Source organism: Triticum urartu, chromosome 7 (genome assembly GCF_003073215.2).
Source record: "Triticum urartu cultivar G1812 chromosome 7, Tu2.1, whole genome shotgun sequence".
In the NCBI taxonomy this organism is placed as follows: domain Eukaryota; kingdom Viridiplantae; phylum Streptophyta; class Magnoliopsida; order Poales; family Poaceae; genus Triticum; species Triticum urartu.
In genome coordinates, this window is record NC_053028.1 from 236,664,829 (window position 1) to 236,688,467 (window position 23,639).

The 23,639-nt window shown below is 41.5% G+C and overlaps 1 long non-coding RNA gene across 3 annotated transcripts; it reads right to left on the reverse strand.

Annotated features, from left to right (window-relative positions):
* Window positions 1-16,044: 16,044 nt before the first annotated feature.
* Window positions 16,045-18,710, reverse strand: LOC125520898. Of its 3 annotated transcripts, XR_007288898.1 has the most exons (5): window positions 17,788-18,710; window positions 17,494-17,700; window positions 16,690-17,395; window positions 16,528-16,617; window positions 16,045-16,298 (listed from the first exon to the last, which is right to left on the reverse strand). It is a non-coding gene; the product is annotated as an uncharacterized LOC125520898 (long non-coding RNA). The 3 variants fall into 3 exon arrangements; XR_007288897.1 differs by having other exon boundaries at window positions 16,045-16,282; window positions 17,494-18,710; XR_007288896.1 differs by having other exon boundaries at window positions 17,494-18,710.
* Window positions 18,711-23,639: the final 4,929 nt, after the last annotated feature.

A 23,639-nucleotide genomic window follows, 5' to 3' on the forward strand; every position in this document is an offset into this window, starting at 1 on the left:
GCTATGAGGATGTTGTTGCAAAAGTGAGACAAGTCTTAGAGTGGATGGACACCAATGTTGATGTTAAGTTAATAGGAAGGTATGATGTTGGAGTTGGAGCCAAATCTCGCTTGAAAAGTATGCCTATCACCTCGGATTTGCATTGGGATGTATACAAGGAAAAAGTATCCCAATCGGAAGACAAGTCACTTGAATTGTTTGCCACCAAGGTTGAATCTCCTCGGTTTACCATTGATTTGAACCGGCATGTCTCTTCCCCAATGGATGACATGAGCGAGAGGACAATGGTGCCACTTGTTGAGCATAGGGTTGTGGTTGATGCCCCCAATGTTTATCCCCCACCACGTCCCCGTCCCCCACCACGTCCCTCGCCAATTACCCACGCTGACACGACCGGTAACAGCTTGTCCGTTGATAGGAAGGCCGCTTATCATAGCCATGTCCTGTAGGGTCATCATCATCTCCCCACATGGAAGGTGGAACGAGTGAGTCTCCGGCCTCCAACGATCCACAAGTGCGATCAGCGCCGCGTGGTTCACCGGCGGAGCGCGTCGCTTAAACTGCAACACGAATGGGAGAAGACCCAATCTCCGAATGTAAGGCTCATACCGCGGGTCGTAATCAAAGTCATCAGCGGAATGACCCCTCATGCGCATAGCAACTACAACCTGCAAATAAAGTGATGTTTTAATAATCAATACAAGAACACAAATGAGAAACAACAAAAATTGACCCACTCTTGCTTCTTACCTGTCCATTCTCAATGGCACGAGCACGATGCTCCTTATCCCACTCATCGATTAATCCGTCATACCAAGGTCCATCACCATCCGCCATCCTACAAAACAAATCACAAACATCTATGAATACATGAACAATATCAAACAATTTCCTTCTCCAAGTTTATGCCATATGAAAACACCATTCTTCTCAAAAATAACCACATCATTTCTTTCTTCTACATATGCACACATATCATCTAGAGTACCAAATTTCACCATCAAATAAATTTCATAATCATCATCCGCCATTCTATTGAACAAATCATGTCACACACAATAATCAAATTTCATCATCTCTTTTGCAAAAAAAAATTGCCATCTATATATTCAACTATATTGTCATACCACTTCACACATATAATATTTTTTCTAAATATATTTGCTTGCCAAAGTTGTCTTCTCAGATTCAAACAAAGATTATGCCATCTATATATTCAACATATAGCTAACTTACTAGCACATGCATACATCATCTATAATTCAAAAAAAATCACAAACATCTACCAACTACACTACCTACCAAATCATCTATCAACTACAAACTATTTCCTAAAACAAAGAAACCATCTACTAATCTAACATCACCTAATGTGAAATAATGCATCCAACAAGAGAGGGGAAAAGCAAAACAAGTTGGAGGGAATGGGGGAGAATACCTCAAAGAAGCTTGGGGGCCTCAGATCCACAAATTTGGGTGGAGGATGAAGTAGATCAAGGGGGGATTGGTGTGAGGGAGAAGAGGGGCGAAGGAGATAACCCCCTCTGTTCGTGCGCCGCAGGGAGAAGAACATATGGGTGGGTGGGCTGGCCCCGCGGCGTTATCCAGTTACCAGGGCCAGACGCCAGGGTTCCTGGCGTCTGGCCCGTTTGCCACGTCAGCAGGTCAACGGGCAGGCGGGCAGTGCGGGCCAGGGGCCAGACGCCAGGGCCCCTGGCGTCTGATTCGTAACCCAGACGCCAGGGATCTTGGCGTCACCAAAAAAGGTCAGAAACGAAATTTGTTTCGAAACGAGGTCAAATCGGGATTTAGTTAGCCTTATAGGTCAGAACAGTAATTTTGTCCCCCGTCGCCATCCTCCCCCTCGACCTCCCCCAACCCGCCAACCACCTCCGGCCGCCGCTCTCCGACGCGCCCCCGGGCCCTCCTCCTTTCGGGCGCGCGGGCGCACCACCGGCCCCGCCACTTCCCGATGCGCCGCGGCCCCGCCTCCTCCGGGCGCGCCACCACCCCGCCTTCTTCCGGTGCAAGGCCGCTGCCCCCACCTCCTCCTAGCACGTCGTCACCTTCTTCCAGTGCAAGGCCGCCACCCCCACCTCCTCCTAGCACGCCATCGCCCCCGCCTCCTTCTGGTGCAAGGTTGGCCCCTTCCTTCAGGGCGAGGTGGGTTTGTACTTCAACCCCTCCCGCTCCTCCCATGCGCCGCCGCGCGTACCCACCCACAACCCCACTTGCTCCTGTGTGCCACGGTTGGTCCCTACCCTGCACCCCGCCTACTCTCATGTGCAGCCGCGCGCGCTCGCGCTGAACCCTGCCTCCTCCCGACTTGCTCGGCCCCTGTAGCAACGGCTGCCAGATCACGCGCGAGGCCCGTCCGCGTTGTCGTGCTGCTTCTCCGGCTAGCGGGACAAGACTATGTCCTGTCGTGAGAGTGAGAGCGGCACAGAGGATGTCGCCGACGACGATGCAACGGAGCCGGGAAAGTACATGATGTGGGCGCGCCACTGGTGCCTAGTCTCACAGCCCTTGTTCGTCTCTGTGATGCTACAGGAAGTTCGATTCAGCAGCCCGAGCTCGTTCAAATGCATGAACTAAAAAGTTCGAGCCGCCTCTCATGGTCATCCATCAGTGAGATGCCTGGAGGACTTCTCCGTCGACTTGCAGGTTCAGGAATGGATAAGGAAGCTGCCCTTGACCATTTTCTCGTGTACAGGCTGCATGAGGCGTACAGATCCAACTCCCCCGCCCGGCAGCTATGGCGTGTGGCTGCCCAGCACATCAGCGCCTCCCAAGGTCCATTTTCTAAGTGATTTTCTTGTCTGAAGTTCAGACGTACTTGCAGGTGCAAAAAAGTTGATGTTGTGATATTGGTTCATTTTCACTGGTCCTTCAATATTGGAAAACATGAGTTTTCTTCTCCAAAATGAATCGACGCCGTGGGGTGCTAATTCTTCTTGGGTGCTTCTATCGAGCCTTGTGTTTCAGGCACCACCATGACGAACCAGCTCATCCTATTTTGGACAGCAAATCAGAGGAAATATTTTAGGCGGAATGCAGTTAGGAGATAATGGGGAAACGAGGGTTCAAAGATACTTTTTAGTACATGCGGAGAGCTTTTTCAGTGCACTGTAGCCAAAATTCTGCTCTGAAGGCCAAACTACTGACGTGTGGCTTGCTAGCACTAGTAGATCTTGGGATATGGGCACACCAGGAAGAAGACAGAAAAGAAAATGGTGAGTTGGAGATCGCAAGTTCACTGCTCAAAAGGATAAGATCCCTGTTGGTTTTATATAGAGAACACCCAGCGGGGGTAAAAAGAGCATCACTTTGTCCAAGTCCACCAATCAAATTTTTGCTCTGTTTAAAGGTTTACTTCACTGTCTAAAATTGTTAATTGTTTCTGTATGTTTGAGCATCCGACCTAAGTTTCTTGTGAGGCGGTTTAATTACAGTAATTTTGTCCGTTCAGTAATATGTGTACAAGTTACTGTATACAAATAAAAAAGCTAAGAAATTTACTCAGCAGTTGAAGAAGAAGAAGTTGTGTGATGTGGCGCTAATGGGGCTTGTACTAGGTTGTAGTTTAAGCAAAGTTTAAAAATGGATTTTTCTTGTTTTAGAAAAACAGAGGTTTCAAATTTAAATAATGGAGAAATTCAAATATTTATTACAAAACAAAGAAGCTCATATTACATAAAAGGGAAGTTCAAACAGTTTATACAAACGTATTTTTCCATTTCTAAAGAAACCTAGAAGATCAAATTTAAATAAGTATGAAGTATAAAATTTGTAAAAACCTAAGACTTACGTGTTCAAAAAAGAAAACAAAAAAGATGTCGCATTTTTATAACTGCTTATAAACAACAACGAATTTAACAAAATGTCTACATGAAAAAAGTTAATTCTTTCATAAGCTTTTCAACAGTATATCATATGCTCTATTCGGATAAAAGATTCAAACGTATGGTGTATATCGTTGGAATCAAGTTTTAACGTATTAAAAAATCTTTTAAACCATGTCAAATTTTAGAAAAATGATTAACAAGAAAAAAGTTATATCTTTTCAGCAGGTTTCTGAAGGTATAGCATGGTTTTTTTTTCCTTTTTGGAAAATGAATTTTCCTCGTTTCTAAATAATAACTAGAAGTTCACATTTAAATAATGAAGCGGTTCGATGTTTATTACTACATTAGGATTTTCCCCGTTACTAAAGAGTAAACCAAGGAGGCCAAATTAAAAATATAAAGCAGTTCAAAATTTATACTACCGTTTTGAAGTAAATTAGAGACCCTCTGGTAGAAATGAAAAAGGGTATCAAATTTTTCATAAGCTTTCCAACGCCATGTCATTTACGTCCAACCAATGAAATGAAAAAAGATATCAAATTGTTTCTGTTACTAAAGAATAAAAAGAAGAAGTTCAAAATAAAATAAATGGTACACCTAAAAAAAGTTCAAATGAAATTTCCCTGCTTTAAAAAACTAGAAGTTCAAACTAAAATAATGAAGTGGATCGATATTTATAAAACCCAAGGTTCTCAAATTAAAACAAATGGTACACCTAAAAAGAGTTTATTTTAGTGAAAAAATGGTTATTAGAAGTTCAAGTGCTCGGCGAGGAAAAGTTCTGAGAGAGGTTCACCGTGTATTTAGATGTCCAAAATACATAAAAAAATATGTTGTTTTTTGTGTTTTAAAATAATTCTCTCAAACCATAGAGAGTTTCAAAGTAATAACAACCGGAAGTTCACATGCTGCATGGTGTGTGTTTCCTATAAGAAAAGGACAATAAAGTGAAACAGAGTGAAGTTCAAACAGACATGCCCCAGAAGATCAACTACTTCACGCAGTGTAAAAACAGCACGTCAAAAAAGAGCACATCAAAAATAGAGTGAAGTTCAAACATACATGCCCTAGAAGTTCAACTACTTCACAAAGTGCATTTCCATTCGCGGTGAAGGCAGAAATCATGATCTCGTCATTTTCTAAAACGGAAGGAATATCATTTGTGTAACTTCAAGTCCTCGGTCGTAGAAAATTAACACAGAATTGTGAGAGTGGTTTGTACAATATCATTTGTGTAACACTGACGAATGGATGAGAAAATTACAAACGAAAATACATCACATTAAAATTTAAAATAACCGAGAAGGTCAAAAAATGTAGAAGTTCAAATTTGACAACCCTAGAAGTTCAATTTCAAATAACCAAGAAGGTAAAAAAACTAGAAGTTCAAATTTAAAAACCTAGAAAATTATTTGCTTATGTAAAACCATAGTTTTCTAAGAAGTTCAAAGTAAAAAATTCAAAGGTAAAAAAACTTAGATGTTTTGATGTTACTAAATAATAAAATGAAGAAGTTCAAATAAAAAAAGGAAAAACTAAAAAAAGTTCTAAAAGAATTTTCTCATTTTTTAAACCGAAATAGAGAGAAGTCCAAATTGATAAATGTCGGAAGTTCACGTATTGCATGCTGTCCATTTCGTATGAGAAAAAAAGAATAAAAAAGGCAAAGTTTAAGTGCTCTTCTCTCGGAAGTTCAAAAATTCTTCTTATTAAAGAAAACTTAGATTTTCCTCGTTATTAAAGAATGGAAACAAGAAGTTCAAAAATTAAATAACAAGAAGTTCAACTTTTAATAATAGAGTGCTTCAAAATTTCATAAAAAGGATTAAGAAAAAATCCAGAAAGTCCATATTAAAAAGATGGAGAAGTTCGATGATTATAGAAAACTCAGATTTTTCCTCGCTATTAAAGAATGGAAACAAGAAGTTCAAAAATAAAAAATAAGAAGTTCAACTTTTTAAAAATATAACGCTTCAAAATTTCATAAAAAGGGATTAAGAAATAAAACCATGAAGTCCATATTAAAAATATGGAGAAGTTCGAGGATTATAGAAAACTCAGATTTTCCTCGTTATTAAAGAATGGAAACAGGAAGTTCAAAAATAAAATAACAAGAAGTTCAAATTTTAAAATATAGAGTGCTTCAAGATTCATAAAAAGGGATTAAGTAAATCATATTAAAAATTCATAAAAAAAACTCAGATATTTTCACGTAACCGAGAGAAGTTCAGATTGTTAACTGCCGAAAGTTCACGTACTACACGGTGTGCATTTTGTATTAAAAAGGAATAAAAAAGCAAAGTCTAAAAGTTTTTGTTGTTATAAGTTCAAGTCCTCCGTCGGAGAAAGTTTAAAAAATTATTGTGAGAGAGATTTGTACCAAAGGAATATCATTTGTGTAACACGGATGAATGGATGAGAAAATTACAAACGAAAATACGCCACAAAAGCTCAACGTGAAAAAGCAGGAAGTTCAACTACTACGCTGAATGAATTTGAGATGAAAAACTTTTAAAATCATCGCGAGTACGAAAAAATGATCAACACGGGAAACTTGCGTGCTTACAGCAGCTTTCCATCGGTATATCACCTGCTCAATTCCGGTGAATGGATGGAGAGTTATGAGCAGTGGATGGAGACCTACGAGCAAAAAAATCACGTGAAAAACAGAGTGAAGTTCAGGTACACGCGCCGAGAAGTTCAGGTTCTTCACGCGGTGCATTTTCGAAGAATCTGTTTCGCGATAAAGACAGAACGAATGATCTCGCCATTTTCGCAATTGCTTGAAAACGGATAAGAATCAAAGAAAACCATCAACATGAAAAAGTTTCGCATTTTCCGTAGCTTTTCAACGATATATTATTTTCCCAATTCCGATAAAGTTTGTAGAAATTACGGCAAAAATACGTTTTTTGCCATTTTCGAAACTGACTTAAAACCGTAAAGAATTGGGAGAAACAATACATACCAAAAAATTTCTCATTTGTTCAAGATTTCCAACGCCATATCATTTGCTGCATTCGGACGCACGGTTAAAAAATTAGCTCGAAAATACGAACTCGGTAGGACTTGGACCATTTTCTGAATTACTCTTAAATCATTCAAAATTAGAAAAAAAACACTTTCAAGATGAAAAAGTAGTGCATTTTCATAAGCTTTCCAACGCCGTATCATATGCCTCCATTGGATTAGCCGTTTAGAAATGACATTGAAAAAACAAACTCAACTGTTCGGTTTATGAAATTTTACGTTTTTTCAAATTACTCTTTAACCATACAGAATTAGAGAAAACTTTCAACATGTGGAAGGAGCGGTTTTGAAGCAGCTTTCCAACGCCATATTATATACCTCATTCCGATAAATGGTTTAGAAATGCGATCGAAAATACGATTCACATTTTTTGTGCGAAGAAAAAACGGTTTTCAAAACTGCTCTTAAACCGCTTATATTTTGCCAAAAATTTAAGTTGGGTCATGATATTGGTGTCCATAGCTTTCCAACGGTATATCGCAGAAGTTGAACCTAGTTCACAGGGAAGTTCAACGTACTACTAGCGGGGCAGGTTAGGTTGTGATCAGAATAGTGTATATATATATATATATAGGCAACATATCCTGTGAATCCGCTCTATTCGTGTATCCCTGCATCCATCTCTTTCTCAACCCCTGGTCTAAATCCTTCGTCCCAGGTGCAGTGAAGTGGATTTTTGCACTCACCAACCCGCTTTCTAACTTAAGAAATATTTTCGTTTGCAGAAACCCCCTTAATGCTCTGATCCATCATCCCCAACCCAAAGCTCCAAGTTGTGCGTCGTGCGACTCCTGACCCAAATCCTTCCTTGCCAGATCTCTCGCATCGGCTCCCAAATCGAATCTCAATCCGAAGGCCTGGTACCACAGCAAGGCATGGATGATTCCCTCGAACTTCTCTAGCGGCGGCAATCAAGTAGCAACAACAACGGCTCGATGGTCACTTAGACCCAGCCGGCTGGCCGGTCGTCTCAACAGCGAAGCCATGACAACCGACGACCCTCTACGGTAGTGATGATGCAGAACGATGAGGCGCCAACGCCGCTCTGGATGGCCTCCCCTGCGGGCGATGATTCCTATTACATAGGAAGCTGCAGCCTCTCGTCCATACGAAGTTGTAGCTGTAACCTGTAGCCTTTAAAAAATGTACCGGTGCTATGCTCATATGAGTAAACTGTATCAGTATTTGCACCTAAATGAATGGCATCGTGTGAGCTGCTTGTATGTGTTTCTAATCATTTCTAAACTCCTTACCAATACGTGATATGCCTTACCAAGCTTATTCAGATCAGAGGCTTTCGTTGAGCTTTTCCCTTGTTCAAAACTCATGTATGTTGTTGCCACAGAATTGAGTCACTAGTTCAGTTACGAACTGAAGTGTTGAAAAAAATCAGTGATCTTCTAAGTCATGTGGTTAAACCATATATTGTTCAGCAAAGATTTTGAGTTGCAGAAGAGGGTTGGGATGGCTTTCTCTAGTTTTGATATCTAAGCTATAAGCAGCAAGTCACTATCCAAAATATCCTGGACATTCACAAAGTTCAGTGACTAAGCTCCATATGTGTTGAACAAAATCAGTGACTTATTCAGAAAATCTTCTGAATTACCAGAAGTGTCCTAGAATGGTCATAATCAGTTTTAAGATAAAAGAAGGCTATAAAAACAAGTCCATATCCAAAGTCTATAGTTCTTGATTGATCATGTATAACAAGTATATTGACAAACTGTATTTTCTACTCCGGTATGATGCAGGTCTGAGCAAAACATGATGAAAATTTGACAATCATCGGCGGACTAATGTTCATATAATGTAGTAATTTGGTAATCATAAAATAATTATAAATCAAGTCAAATTTGATTTAACATAGTGCAAATCCCTGTCCATTACATGGCTCTTGTACATCAAAGGCTAAATCATAACATATATAAATTCATTCTTTGCATCCCAAAATTTGGCATCAACAAGCAGCATTTATTTGCATATCTTCCACAATCAGGCTCATTTTCCCTTTGCTTGGACAATTGTGACTATCATGAAATACTATTTGCTTGCATGTCTTGCACAAGCGTGCTACCATTGCCTTTACTTCTTGGTCCTTTTTTGACTATCCTCCTTGGTCTCCTTTCCGCTCTTTATTCTTTTGCATCTCCCCACCGTATGAACATCAGCGAGCGGATGTATATGAACTTCAGTAGGAATATTACAACCAATAAAAGCCTCATATTCCTCTTGCCTTGTGCTTTTGGTAGTTGCAGGAACCATTTGGTCTAGAGGGGCCTCAATGTTCAACACACTTGATGTTAAGAAGTCCATGCCTACATCTGAGTGCTTTGTCTTCTAAATCATATCTTCCACCTTATTATGTATAGTTGAAATCTTCTCTCTTATGGACGCGTCCAATGCATCAATGGGGTTTTCTTCTAGTAAATTCCCTTGTTCATCAAAAACACTCTCCCTGCAAAGAATTTATTTTTGTTAGTCATATTATTTTTTAACAATAAGGAATCAATAGTTATGCCTTATTTTTTGTAGGTGTTCTCCCCAGAAAGTCTAACAAAGATGTGTGCATCACAACCATATCATGTGTTGGCCTACTTACGCTTTTTCCTCGAGGGGTCATCGACCTCCTTACTATCTTTCGACTTGAATCCTTCCCTAATCCCTATTACTCATAAAGTGCTTAGTTCGGACCACCTTATTCTCAGTCTTCTTCTGTTGTCTGATATGAACTCTGAAACCCGCATTATGTGCATATACCTTGTAGAACTTCTCCACTGCCTCGAGTCCTTCAAATGCCATACCTACTTTAGGCTTCAAGTTCTCATCACATTCAGGTGTAAAAGACAAAAACTACAACATCAAGAATAAATTGTGACCGCCACATTCACACATAGATCAATAAAGGATTAGTTGTAAGGTAGTACAAACTAATCAAACTTACAGCTAGGGGTATGGCTGCATTCTTTTTGGGTGTGCCAAACTCTTCTTCATTCATATGCATTTCCAAGTAACTGGTCGGTTCCATGTGAGTGCAAGCACACCTACAGGATCACACATGGCAATGACACATGCCTTAACATACGGAAGGACTGGATTTTACCTGGAACTAGTGGTGTCGTAGTGTTGTTGATTGCTACTGATGAGGTTGTTCATTCAAGCGACTAGCTGATCTAGCGTATAAGATCTCTCCTTAGAGTGTGGACCTGCAGTCTGCAGAGGAAGGATACAGAGATCAAAACAATTACGTGCATTCATGCATGGGCCGACGGCTGCCGATGAACGCCAAGATCATGTCAGCTGGGAATATCAGTACTTGCATGGGGTGGTGCGTGCCGATGGACGCCGTCGCCGCTGAAGAGCACAGGGTCGCAGTCGTTCAGCCTAGGGTTCCACAGCCGTCGTGGGTGAGAGAAATACCTAGAGTTGTCTATTACAACGCACGATGCAGTCCTGTGTCCAGGGTTGCTTTTGCAAAGTAAAACTATTGGTATGGGTTACAGGCAGGCGTTTCAATGCAAAATTATTGGAAATTAACCCAAAGCAAAGGATTTAGATCGTGGGGCTGAGAACAAAGGGATGCAGGGATACACGAACAGAGCGGATTCACAGGGATCGTAGGACTCCTCTTCTGTACTCTTGGGAGTATGTACTCCCATCCTCAATATACCTCATATACGCATTAACTATACCTCTTTATTATTCTCAATATACTTCATTAAATATTCTAAGATACCCCAATATGAGTTTAGTTCAAAAAATATTATCTGCGACGTACTTTTTGTAATATACCTTTTCACGTACAAACACATCAGTATATACGTAAATATTTAAAAATACATAGACTTACATGAATTTTTTCATGAAACTCATTTTGGGGTATCTAATAATTACTAATGAAGTATACTAAAAATAATAAAAAGGTATAAAAGATTCATCTATGTGGTATATGAGGAGCGGGAGTACTAGAGTTCCTAAATAAGGTTATTTAGGAACCACCTCCTACTCCTACATGTTTCTATCTGAGCCAGCTAACTACTCGCATAACCCACGCCCGAAGGACCTTCTTATCCCCACGATCTGGACCCCACGCCGGCGCGCCACAACCACCTACCTCGTCGGCGAGTCACAACCTACCCACCTTGCCGGCGCACCACAACCACCTACCTCACCAGCGCGCCACCACCACCCACCACGCCAGCGCGCCACCGCCCATCAAGCACCTCCCCCGTCGTCGCCATGGATGAATTCGCCGCCCCCGCCGCTCGTCGGGGAAGGATCCGGGCCCGCGGCTCGCCGTCGAAGGATGTGGCCCCCATCTCCCTACACTGGCGCTCCATAGCCGTTCTTGGCTTCCCAGGTCCGGTGTAGCGCGCGTCCGCGTGATACGGGGTGGGCTCATGGTTACCCCTGGCCGCCGGACATCGCCGGAGTAATGGCCGCCCCAAACTCCTTTTGGCCCCGCCTCTTCTCCTGGCGCCGGTGGTGGCCGTAGAAAACCTTGTTCCGGTGGTGAAGGCGACCAGCAGCAGTGGTTAACCTAAAGGTTTTATTCAGTTAGCCCGCTGAGACTGAGTTCAGACTCCATGGTCATCGCAGTGGTAGTCAACTTTTGTTGATTCGACAGTTGTGCAAACAATTTTGTCTGAATTTCCTTTATGTTAACTGAATTTCCTTTGAGTTGTGCACATGTGGATTTTGGATATTGGATTTGTACACTTGGATTTGGTTGTTCTTCTTCCATTCTTTCCTTCCTCATGTGACTTTTCTTATGATTAGGATGCAAGTTAGTTGCACATCTTCTCTTCCTTTTTTTAAATCTCATTTTCATTCCGGCTGCGAGCGAAGGTAGCAGTTAGCTGCACATCTCCATGGATTACAAATACTTGCGGTTAACTTCGGCTGGCGTGGTAGGTAACCACGATATTCATTGCAGTTATGGTGACCCCGTCAAAAAATGAATTACATAGTATGAAAAAAGTTTGGCCATTTACAAAAATCGTCCACAGTGGCTGTTAACATCGGCCGGCGTGGTAGTTAACTTTAGTATTCATGACAGTTAGCGTGACCTCGACGAGAAAGAACGAAATATTTTTTAATGTCTTTGCTCCCTGCAATTAACTTGGTGTTAACTGCCGCAGCCCCGAGCAGTTACCTATTTCAGGCCCCACAGTTAGTTTGACCCAAGAAAAAATGAAAAAGAAAAAATAGTGTCTTCAGTCTGGCAGTTAACTTGATGTTAACTGTCACAATCCCGGGCAGTTAGCTATTTCAGTCCCGGCAGTTAGTCTGATCCAGATGAAAAATGAATGAGAAAAAAAAATAATTTGCAGCTCCGGCAGTTAGGTTGCTCAACATAGTGCAGTTAGCTATTCTGCTCGAACAGTTACCGTCTACTGTAGCAGTCCGGAAAAAAATGACGAAAATGACATTAGTTTTTTCAAAATTGCTCTTAAACCGTATCGAATCTAAAAAAGTGTAATATATACCAAAGTTTGGGCTAATCAATAGCTTTCCAACGATATATGATACACATCATTCCGACAAATGGTTTGAAATTTCCTTTCACAAAACCAACAGAAATGCATTTGAAGAATTTTTTGTTTTTTTATTTTTTTAAAACTGTAAATATTTTGGGAAAACAATCAACATGACGAAGTTCCTCCTATTCAATAGCCATCCAACGGTATATCATTTGCAGCATTCCGATAAACGGTTCAAAAATTACGATAAAAAACTATGTGAAAAAATAGTGCCAGAAAAAGTCCGCCCAACAGTTAACTAGTGTATGACGTGCAGTTAGCTTATCTGTTTTCGGGCAGTTAGGAACGGTTCCTGAATAGCTTATTCAGGAATGGGTTGCAGAATAGCTGGGATGTATATATATATATATACATACATACATACATATATACATAAACACTATTCTGATCACGGGATGAGAATAATATTCTGATCACAACCTGACCTGCCCCGCTAGTAGTACGTTGAACTTCCCTGTGAACTAGGTTGAACTTCCGCCAGCATTGCCCAAATGGGGCTTGCGATATACCGTTGGAAAGGTATCGACACCAGTATCATGACCCAACTCAAATTTTTGGCAAAATGCAAGCGGTTTAAGAGCAGTTTTGAAAACCGTTTTTCTTCACACAGAAAACGTGAATAGTATTTTCGATCGCATTTCTAAACCGTTTATCGGAATGAGGCATATAATATGGTGTTGGAAAGCTGCTGCCAAACCGCTCCTTCCACATGTTGAAAGTTTTCTCTAATTCCCTATGGTTAAAGAGTAATTTGAGAAAATGTAAAATTTTGTAAACCGAACAGCTGAGTTCGTATTTTCGATGTCATTTCTAAACGGCTAATCCAATTGGGGCATATGATATGGCGTTGGAAAGCTTATGAAAATGCGCTACTTTTTCATCTTGAAAGTTTTTTTCTAATTTTGAATGGTTTAAGAGTAATTTAGAAAATGGTCCAAGTCCTACCGAGTTCATATTTTTGAGCTAATTTTTTAACCGTGCGTCTGAATGCAGCAAATGATATGGCGTTGGAAAGCTTGAACAAATGCGAAACTTTTTGGTATGTATTGATTCTCCCAATTCTTTACGGTTTTAAGTCAGTTTCAAAAATGGCGAAAACGTATTTTTGCTGTATTTTCTACAAACTTTAACGGAAAGGCGCAAATAATATCCCGTTGAAAAGCTACGAAAAATGCGAAACTTTTTCATGTTGATGGTTTTCTCTGATTCCTAGCCGTTTTCAAGTAATTGCGAAAATGGCGAGATCATTCGTTCTGCCTTTATCATGAAACAGATTCTTCAAAAATGCACCGCGTGAAGAACCTGAACTTCTCGACGTGTGTACCTGAACTTCACTCTGCTTTTTCACGCGCTTTTTTTGCTCGTAGATCTCTATCACTACTTGTAGCTCTCCATCCACTAATCGAAATTGAGCAAGTGATATACCGGTGGAAAGCTGATGTAAACATGTAACTTTCCCGTGTTGATCGTTTTTTCGTACTCGCGACGATTTTAAAAGTTTTTCATCTTAAATTCATTCACTATAGTAGTCAAACTTCCTGTTGTTTTCACATTGAACTTCTGTGGCATATTTTCGTTTGTAATTTTCTTATCCATTTCGTCAGTGTTACAAAAATGATATTCTTGTTGTACAAACCTCTCTCACAATATTTCTTTTAACTTTCTCCGACCGAGGACTTTAACTTACACAAATGATTTTCCTACCGTTTTGAAATAAATTAGAAAATGACGAGATCATGATTTCTGCCTTCATCGCGAATGGAAATGCATTGTGTGAAGTAGTTGAACTTCTCGGGCATGTCTGTTTGAACTTCACTCTGTTTTTTATGTGTTGTTTTTTGCACTGCGTGAAGTAGTTGAACTTCTGGGGCAAGTCTGTCTGAACTTCACTCTGTTTCACTTTATTGTATTTTTCATATATGAAATACGCACCATGTAGTATGTGAACTTCCGGCTGTTATCACTTTGAACTTCTCTATGGTTTGAGATAATTATTCTAAAACACAAAAAATAACATTTTTATGTATTTTGGACATCTAAATACACGGTGAACCTCTCTCACAAGATTTTTTTAACTTTTCCTCGCTGAGTACTTGAACTTCTAGCAACCATTTTTTTCGTTTATGAGTTGTTTTTAAAAGTGCAAAAAATGGCGTTGTGTTTTTTATTTTTTCAACAGGTAAATCCTAGGTCTTAATAAACTCCGAACTTGTCTGTTATTTCAATTTGAACTTCACCTTTTCATATTTTGAGTAAAGAATTGTATTCGATTTTTATACGGAAAAATCAAACATGGAAATACGAGGTGAACCTCTCTCGCAAGAAATTTTGAACTTCCCTGGACAGAGAACTTGAACTTCTTTCAACAAACCTTTTATGCTTTTATTTTTTCTATACTTTTTATTCTCACCTGAAATGCATTCCTTGCAGTAATTGAACTTCTCGCTGTTTTCACTATGAACTTCTGTCACATTTTTTGTGTATACGTCGAATTACATGCAATTGAAGGTCGAACGTCATTTTTTCCATTTTAAAACATGTAATTGAAGGTCGAACGTCCCGCAATATAAATTCCGAACCATGCACGCTGGTGCACGTGAACTTATTGCAACAAATCTGAGTTTTTTTATATACTTCAAACTTCTCTGTTATTTTGAATTGAACTTCTTAGTCTTATTCTTAGAAAAAATATGTTTTCAAATAAGCATCAAACATTTTTTTTCAAAATTGAACCTCATACTTTTATTTTTCCTACGAATGGAAAGAATTTGAGTTTTTCGTAAACATCAAACTACTCCTTCTATTTTAATTTGAACTTCTTTAATTTTATTCTTTAGTAACGAAGAAAACCTGTTTTTTTATATAAATATTGAACTTCTTTTTTTATATAATTTGGACTTCTTGGTTTATTTGAAATACTTTCTTTTTCCATTTTTTGAACCATAAAACAATGTTCTTTTTATAAAAAATAAGCATCAAACTCATGTGTTATGTTAATTTGAATTTCTTGCTTTTCTTTAGATAATCTTTTTTCTGATTTTCTTATGAACATTAACCTGCTATGTATGTTAAATTTAAACTTCTTGGTTTAGTTTCAGAGATGGAACTACTATTTTAACTTACAGGCTTTGGGGGTTTTGTAAACTTCTAGAGTTTTTTTTATCAAACTCTTTTTTTAGTAAAAATGCCTTTTGGCTTATTTTTTAACGCCAATGTTTCTTCTCTATTTTTCCAACCTTCTATCACTTTGTATAAGTGAACTTCTTCAGAACATAATGTTTGAATTTCCTTGAGGTTTTCTCATCAACTATATGCACTCATTTTTGTGATATTAAAAATAGCTGGCACGCTAGGGAGGGTCAAATTTTGCTGACCATGAAGTAGATGAACCTTGTCCAACGTAATAGTTGGACTTCAGTTAACTCCAGATTTCCTCTCCAACAACATTACATGGGCACAATTGAAGTCACAACTTAATAAATGGATTCAGCTGGCATTCAAATCAGACTGGAGAATTAGTGTTGGGCTGCTGTCTGAAACAAGATGCGGTAAAGTCGCACGAATTACTCAGTACGTGCATCAGTGAGTTGATTAAAACAAGAATAGAGAGAGCTCTGTGCAGGTCACACTAGAATAAAGCAAATAATATATTAAGATAGAGATCCATCAGCCACAACCAAATGCAATCACGAGAAACAAATAACTACAGGGAATAGCACCATCACATTAGAACTTCTTCATGTTCGTTCATGAGCTGGAATTTTTCCTCACTCAAATTTTCTGTACAGTGAGGAGGCGGTGGCATTGTAGCATGCAAGGCAGTAGAGGGAGAGGAGCACCAGGAGCGCCGCGCTGTTGTCGTTGATGCTACAGTGGCTAGCAGCTGTGAGATGATGATGTTGGTTATGCTGTGAAGCTACCAAGTACAACTCCCTCCGTTCACAAATTTAAGATGTTTTAGATATTTCAATATGGACTACATACGAACTGAAATGAGTGAACATACACACTAAAACATGAATGTATGCATCCGGTTCAGAAAAAGGTTAGAACATCTTATATTTGTAAACGAAGGGAGTAACACACAACACAAAATGAATAAGGGGCTGCACCTGCGACATGCCTACAGAACCCAGGGTCCGCGAACTTCTCCACCCTTACAAAATCATCGTATAAAGAGTGGTAAACAAGATATCTTGGCCCTGTCAATGTCCAAGGAGCACCATTAGAGATACGAGAAATCGTAAGAATAAACAATACGAAATGCGCCCTACCTTCTCCAAATATCAAGTTGGTGGATGGAATGCCAACATCTTGAACGAATGCTACATAGTCTGATCCTCCATTGCCCAGTCATTGAATCTTCATGCAGGATATCAGAGACAATATATGTTAACTACAGTAAATAGCTAGGAACATTTTCAGAGTTGGAGCTAAAATTTAGAAATGAAGATCCAGACATGAAACCCCGAAGCTGCAGGCTTCATTTTACGCACAAAGGAACCCAGAGTTTGACAGCAATCAGTACTATATATCGCAAGTGATAACAGTGTGCTAACTGTATAAGGAAGTCATTTTACAACTCAAGTTGGGAGAAGCATTGGATTTAACCCATGAATCATAAGCCGTCTAAGATGAATTGTCAGGGTCTTGAACCTTCATGAATTGAAAAAAGAGAATGTTTTGACTTTTTGACCATCTTGTTATTAATAAGAAAAATAGCATAAGCATGATATTGTCAGAGACAGGTGGTTCAAAGTTGACGCACCCACTGTAGAGTGTTGACCACTCAACAGCTACTCTTTTGTATGACCAAAACCAAATAACTGACTATCAGTTAGTACTCTTTCCAGTTTAATTGATTCCAGTAGTAGTTCATCAAGTTGGGGAGTTGTAGATGGGAGTAAAACTGGACCGACTCTGAAACATCAATATTCAGATATGCAACCTGTTTTCTTCAACCCATTCAGTTGATCCTGTCTGCATAAACGTAAATTGTGATCACCATTGCAGCTGCTATTAAGTTGCCTACATATGTATAACAAACGAATGTGGTGCTGGAAGACAGATCCACTTACCAATCCGTACTCTTCCGCATCCCAGCTACAGAAAATGATGGTCCTTCGAGGCCTCCATCCTTGCTTTTGCAGCAGAGAAAACCTTTGCGCTAACTAGATGGATGGGGAGTGAAGATAACAACGTTTTCATAAGCAGAGATGGTCATATTGTTCAAGACTTTCTGCTGATAAGTCAACTCCGTTATTCAGAAGGAGCGGTCAGGATTACTGTATTATGCCACGGTGCAGAGTTCAGAGCAAAGAACAGCCTACTGGATTGCTGAGAACATATATATGTTATAACACAAGAATCACCTCGATCATAGCTGTTGTTCCGCTGTTGGGGTCGGCGGCTCCGAACTTCTCTGTGCCTGTCTTGCGTGCACACACGTCTAAGAAAGTGTGTTCTTCTTTTAGCTTGGCTTCTCCTCACACCACATGTGGCTGTCATGTGCACGCAAGCACCAAGGATGAAGAAGTTCTAGGTAGAAGAGGAAGACGTCCATGGTGCGCCAGCGAGGCAGGATAGTGTCGGGGGATGGGGCATGGGCCCTTTGGGCGGTGTGCTTGGGGATTGGGGTAGATGTCGGCGCTTGTGTGCCAGGGGGTGGGGGTGCTGATGGTTGGACCCAGGCGCGGGGGCGGCGCGGCTGTCGGACCTAGGAGTGGGGCGAGTGCACTGCGGCGGCCAGACCCAGGTGCGGGGTTGGCACGGCAGCCGGACCCAGGAGTGGGGCGGCGCCGAGACCAAATCCAGGCGAGGGGGCTGTGCGAGGCCGGATCCAGGCGGGGGGCAGCTCCAGCATGGATAGAAGGCCGCCGACGGCAGCCGTAGCAGAGGGCAGAGCTGGGGAAGGTCGTGGTGGCCCCTCTGGGAAGGTCACGGCGGCGCCCGGAGAAGGCCGCAGCCCCTATCCGTGGCCAAGGGTGGAGCCTCTTGTCAGGTCCGGTGGGCGGCGGAGATCAGGCGGTGGAGGGCGGAGCGGCTGGGCGCCATGGGGCAAGGCGGCAGCACGGTGGGAGGAACGGAGGCGGTGCGCCGGGGGGCGGGGCGGCGGCTCGCTGGGAGGCCGGGTGCTGCGCGTCGTGGGGCGGGGCGGCGGTGGTGGCGCGATTCGGGAGGGAGGCGACGGTGGTGGCCTGATTCGGGGAGGGTAGCCGCCGATCGAGGGGGTGGTGGATTAGGGACGGGATCGAGGGGGTGCAGGTCTGGGAACGGATCGTGGTCGCACGGGTTCGGCTAGTTGGGAACATCTGATCGGACCCTTATAGGGCTGGCTGTGATCCAAATAACTATTCTAATCTCAGGATTAGAATAGTGGTGTCCTATATATGGTGGGTCTATTCTAACAACACCCCTTAAGACCTTATTCTAACAACACCTACACTTATCCTATATACATAAGAAGTTCATCCCCACTAACCTATTTATCTAAACATGCAGGCTATCCACATCAGCAGCCTGCCATCTCAGCATTTTCGTTTCCGGCTTACATATGGGACCCACCAGAACACAGAACAACGCTTACCAGCGGTAGGACCGGCAACATCCTAATCACGTACGTTTATCTCCCGGATTTAGCCAAACCCATCGCTCTCTTTCCCCTGATCCCCTCTGTATCCTCCTGCGCGGCGGCCAGAGCACAATCTGACGCCCCTCCGGCAGGAACGCTGGCCGGTCGCCCCTATCCATTCGACGCGACGGCCGAGATCTGATCCCATGCCCCTCCGGCAGGACCATCGGCCTGGACCGCCGGTCCGACTCTCCTCCGATGGATCTACAATTCCGCCACGACCACCGGTCCGCCTCCGACGGCTCTCCGAGATTGTTCTATGTATGCAAAGTTTTTACCTTAGCACTGACTTGCACTCCCATGTTCTCCAGCAAGTGCTACCTTAGCGCTGATGCAGTATGTCTAATCCATTTATGGTTTTGTATGCAGAGGCGGACTCATCCTCAAGCAGATCTCTGTATGGATTGGCACTCTCAAGTATCCACACCGGCTTTACTGAATCACAAGTTCACAAACAAATGCCAGCATGCACTATGTACTGGCTTTAGTTGATACAGTATCTATCTAGCTCAAATAATCCTCGTGGATTGGTATGGTGATTTCAAGGATTGTGCAGTGATCCTGGTGACTGTACACTCAAGTGCTACCCCGGTGAGGCCTCTGCCATACCGTGGACTGGATCCAGCACCTGCAGCTACAATTAGTGACAAGTTTGTCTCCCTCCAGCTGCGACCTTCTACTGTGGCAATGGATTTTTTTGGCAAGCTAAACTTCTACAAAAAAATTTCGTACTACCATGACTTTCTTTGTCAAGACAGGTTAGTTATTCTGTTCTGCAATATTTGTTTTCTTTGGTGCGACTGTTTCTTATAAAAAAAGATAACACCAATCATATGCCACCCATTTAGATGGTGGCCTCAGTAGATTTTCTTTCTCCTTGCTCAAGTAGCGTCACTTCCCATTTACTCTTGAAACTTCAACTCCTTTCTCCTCTCGATCAGGTTGGTAACTGAAGGAATCATAATTTCTACCCAATCTGCAATTAATCTCCATTAACCTCCAAGAGGCAATTAAAGTTATCTCTTCATTCCTGTCCATTCACATACTTCTGCAGGGGCACCACCCATGACCCAAATATTTTCCCTCCTCGATTGATCTTCTAGCATCTCCTCTAGATCCAAGTTGTCTTCTCTTGCATCCATGCAGTTGCGCCGAACTTGACATTGTTGTGAGTTTTAGTTGCAGGCTTGCAGCTAGCTTGCCCCGATGGATATAGTTATCGATTAGGATCTTCTCCACGACTAGCCAGACCATCCTTTTCAAGTCATCAGGATGCCTGGTGAGCCCAATCCTTATCTTTAAGTTTTAGGTGCTAATTGGCCTCGAATCCCTGACTTGGGTTCTATGTTGCGTTTTCCATGTCATAATATAATGATAAATGAGTATGACGTGCTAACTTGATCTCTTCCGTCTCTGATACGTCTCCAACGTATCTATAATTTTTTATTGTTCCATGCTATATTATATTCTATTTTGGACATTATTGGGCTTTATTATACACTTTTATATTATTTTTGGGACTAACGTACTATCCGGAGGCCCAGCCCAGAATTGCTGTTTTTTTGCCTATTTTAGGGTTTCGAAGAAAGGAATATCAAACGGGGTCCAAACGGAATGAAACCTTCGGGAACGTGATTTTTGGAACGAACAAGATCCAGGAGACTTGGACCCTACGTCAAGCAACCAACAGGGAAGCCACGAGGTAGGGGGCGCGACTACCCCCCTAGGCACGCCCTCCACCCTCGTGGGCCCCCTGTTGCTCCACCGACATACTCCTTCCTCCTATATATACCTACGTACCCCCAAACGATCAGATACGGAGCCAAAACCCTAATTCCACCGCCGTAACTTTTTGTATCCACGAGATCCCATCTTGGGGCCTATTCCGGAGCTCCGCCGGGGGGGCATCGATCATGGAGGGCTTCTACATCAACACCATAGCCTCTCCAATGAAGTGTGAGTAGTTTACCTCAGACCTTCGGGTCCATAGTTATTAGCTAGATGGCTTCTTCTCTCTTTTTGGATCTCAATACAATGTTCTCCCCCTCTCTTGTGGAGATCTATTCGATGTAATCTTCTTTTGCGGTGTGTTTGTTGAGACCGATGAATTGTGGGTTTATGATCAAGTTTATCTATGAACAATATTTGAATCTTCTCTGAATTCGTTTATGTATGATTGGTTATCTTTGCAAGTCTCTTCGAACTATCAGTTTGGTTTGGCCATCTAAATTGATCTTTCTTGCAATGGGAGAAGTGCTTAGCTTTGGGTTCAATCTTGCGATGTCCTTTCCCAGTGACAGTAGGGGCAGCAAAGCATGTATTGGATTGTTGCCATCGAGGATAACAAGATGGGTTTTTTATCGTATTGCATGAATTTATCCCTCTACATCATGTCATCTTGCTTAAAGCGTTACTCTGTTCTTATGAACTTAATACTCTAGATGCATGATGGATAGCGATCGATGTGTGGAGTAATAGTAGTAGATGCAGACAGGAGTCGGTCTACTTGTCTCGAACGTGATGCCTATATACATGATCATACCTAGATATTCTCATAACTATGCTCAATTCTGTCAATTTCTCAACAGTAATTTGTTCACCCATCGTAAAATACTTATGCTCTTGAGAGAAGCCACTAGTGAAACCTATGGCCCCCGGGTCTATCTTCCATCATATTAATCTTCCAACACTTAGTTATTTTCATTGCCTTTTATTTTACTTTGCATCTTTATCATAAAAATAACAACAAATGTTATCTTATCATATCTATCAGATCTCACTCTCGTAAGTGGCCGTGTAGGGATTGACAACCCCTTATCACATTGGTTGCGAGGATTTATTTGTTTTGTGTAGGTGCGAGGGACTCGCGCATAGCCTCCTACTGGATTGATACCTTGGTTCTCAAAAACTGAGTGAAATACTTACGCTACTTTGCTGCATCACCCTTTCCTCTTCAAGGGAAAATCAACGCAGTGCTCAAGAGGTAGCAGTCTCCATGTTGTTTTTGTTGTATTCTAATATATGCAGACACCTCTCCATACAAATGGATATCAATCTCAACACACTCAATTCAAGAACAAGCTGCAGCCTTCAAGTACTACGTACACTACAGTTTCCTCAGTGGCAAACTCAGGCTTTTGCTTCTTTTCCCCCATCAGAATCCAGTTGTAAGTTAGGAAAGCATATATTAATGGTTGTGCTTGCTATTTGTGATGTAGTCCGCACATGACGAAGGAAGTCATGTTTTCATGTCAGTAATAATATACTCTTTACTGTTTGTTTTCATGTAGTACTAGCATAATCTTTACTATTTTTTGATGAAAATGGCAGGAGCACTGCCAACACATATAAGGAGAAGAAATACTTACATGGTTGAATTTATAGCCGGGAAACAACTGTTTTTGCAGTTTTTTGTGTTCATAATTTTATTGATGGGCTTGAATCTCATGACTCATAACCTTTGTTTCTTTATGTTTCCAGTGCATGTCCATTCGTCTGCTACTGCACTTTTAATTAAATCCTTTATTGGCTGTAATTTGATTTCTGGGGCTAAAGTTAAGTGTTAATTCTTTTTTGTTGAGATATATTTTGTCATGCTCAACCGTGGAACCTTTTGTTTCCCTTTATGATCATTATTGAAGAATTTCTTAGCTCCCCTCCGTTCAAGATCTTACCATAATAAAGAAATTGCAAAAAAGATTATTGAAGAATTGATGAGCTCCACTCCATTCATGATCTTAACATGATGAAAGAAATAGGTTCGCAAAAAATAAAAGCATGATATAAGAAATACCATCTGTAGACAAAATAGTACTGTCTCTTCAAGATTTCAACCACCTTATATGGAATGTCTCTATCTACTATATATGTACTAAAAATCCTTTTTGGTATGTGCGAAATATAGTGCTATCATGTACTTATAAGATAAGGTGTAACACTTGCAAATTATGCATGACTTTGTGGTTCACCTTGTTGTATGTTACCATGTGATATTGGGTTGTTCGCATTAAACATAATTTTGGAGCTTAACTTTGTGGTTCACTAATTCTCTGTATTCCTATTAAGAACAATTCTTTTTAGTTTTGCAAAAGCTTATTTATATTTATATTAATCATGTGTGTTTTGAAGCAAGGTTGTTTTGTTTGTCATATTTTGATGGACTTTCAACGACTACAATTTTCCAACCAATAATTCAAGTAAGGATCTTAATATTTAGCATGTGTTCCCGCATCAACGCGCGGGGTATTATCTAGCTCTGATAACACCTATGACCCGCACCGGTAGCTACAAACTAACGACGACAGAACTCCACTGAACAAAAAACCCTACCCCACCTAATCCTATCGCCCCCTCCCCACTCCCCTCTTCTCTGCTCCTCAACCCACGCAACACCACCTCCACCTCCCACCCCGCCTTCGCAGCACCTCCACCTCCCACCTCGCTGCCGCACCACCTCCCTCCCGGTGCCGCCGGACCCCATCCCTCCCCGCTCTGCCGCACCGCCTCCCACACGCGCCATCGCACCACCTCCCACCCCGCGCCACCGTAGTAGTTCCTCCTGCCGGCCACCACTGCTAGCTTCTACCACGAGGA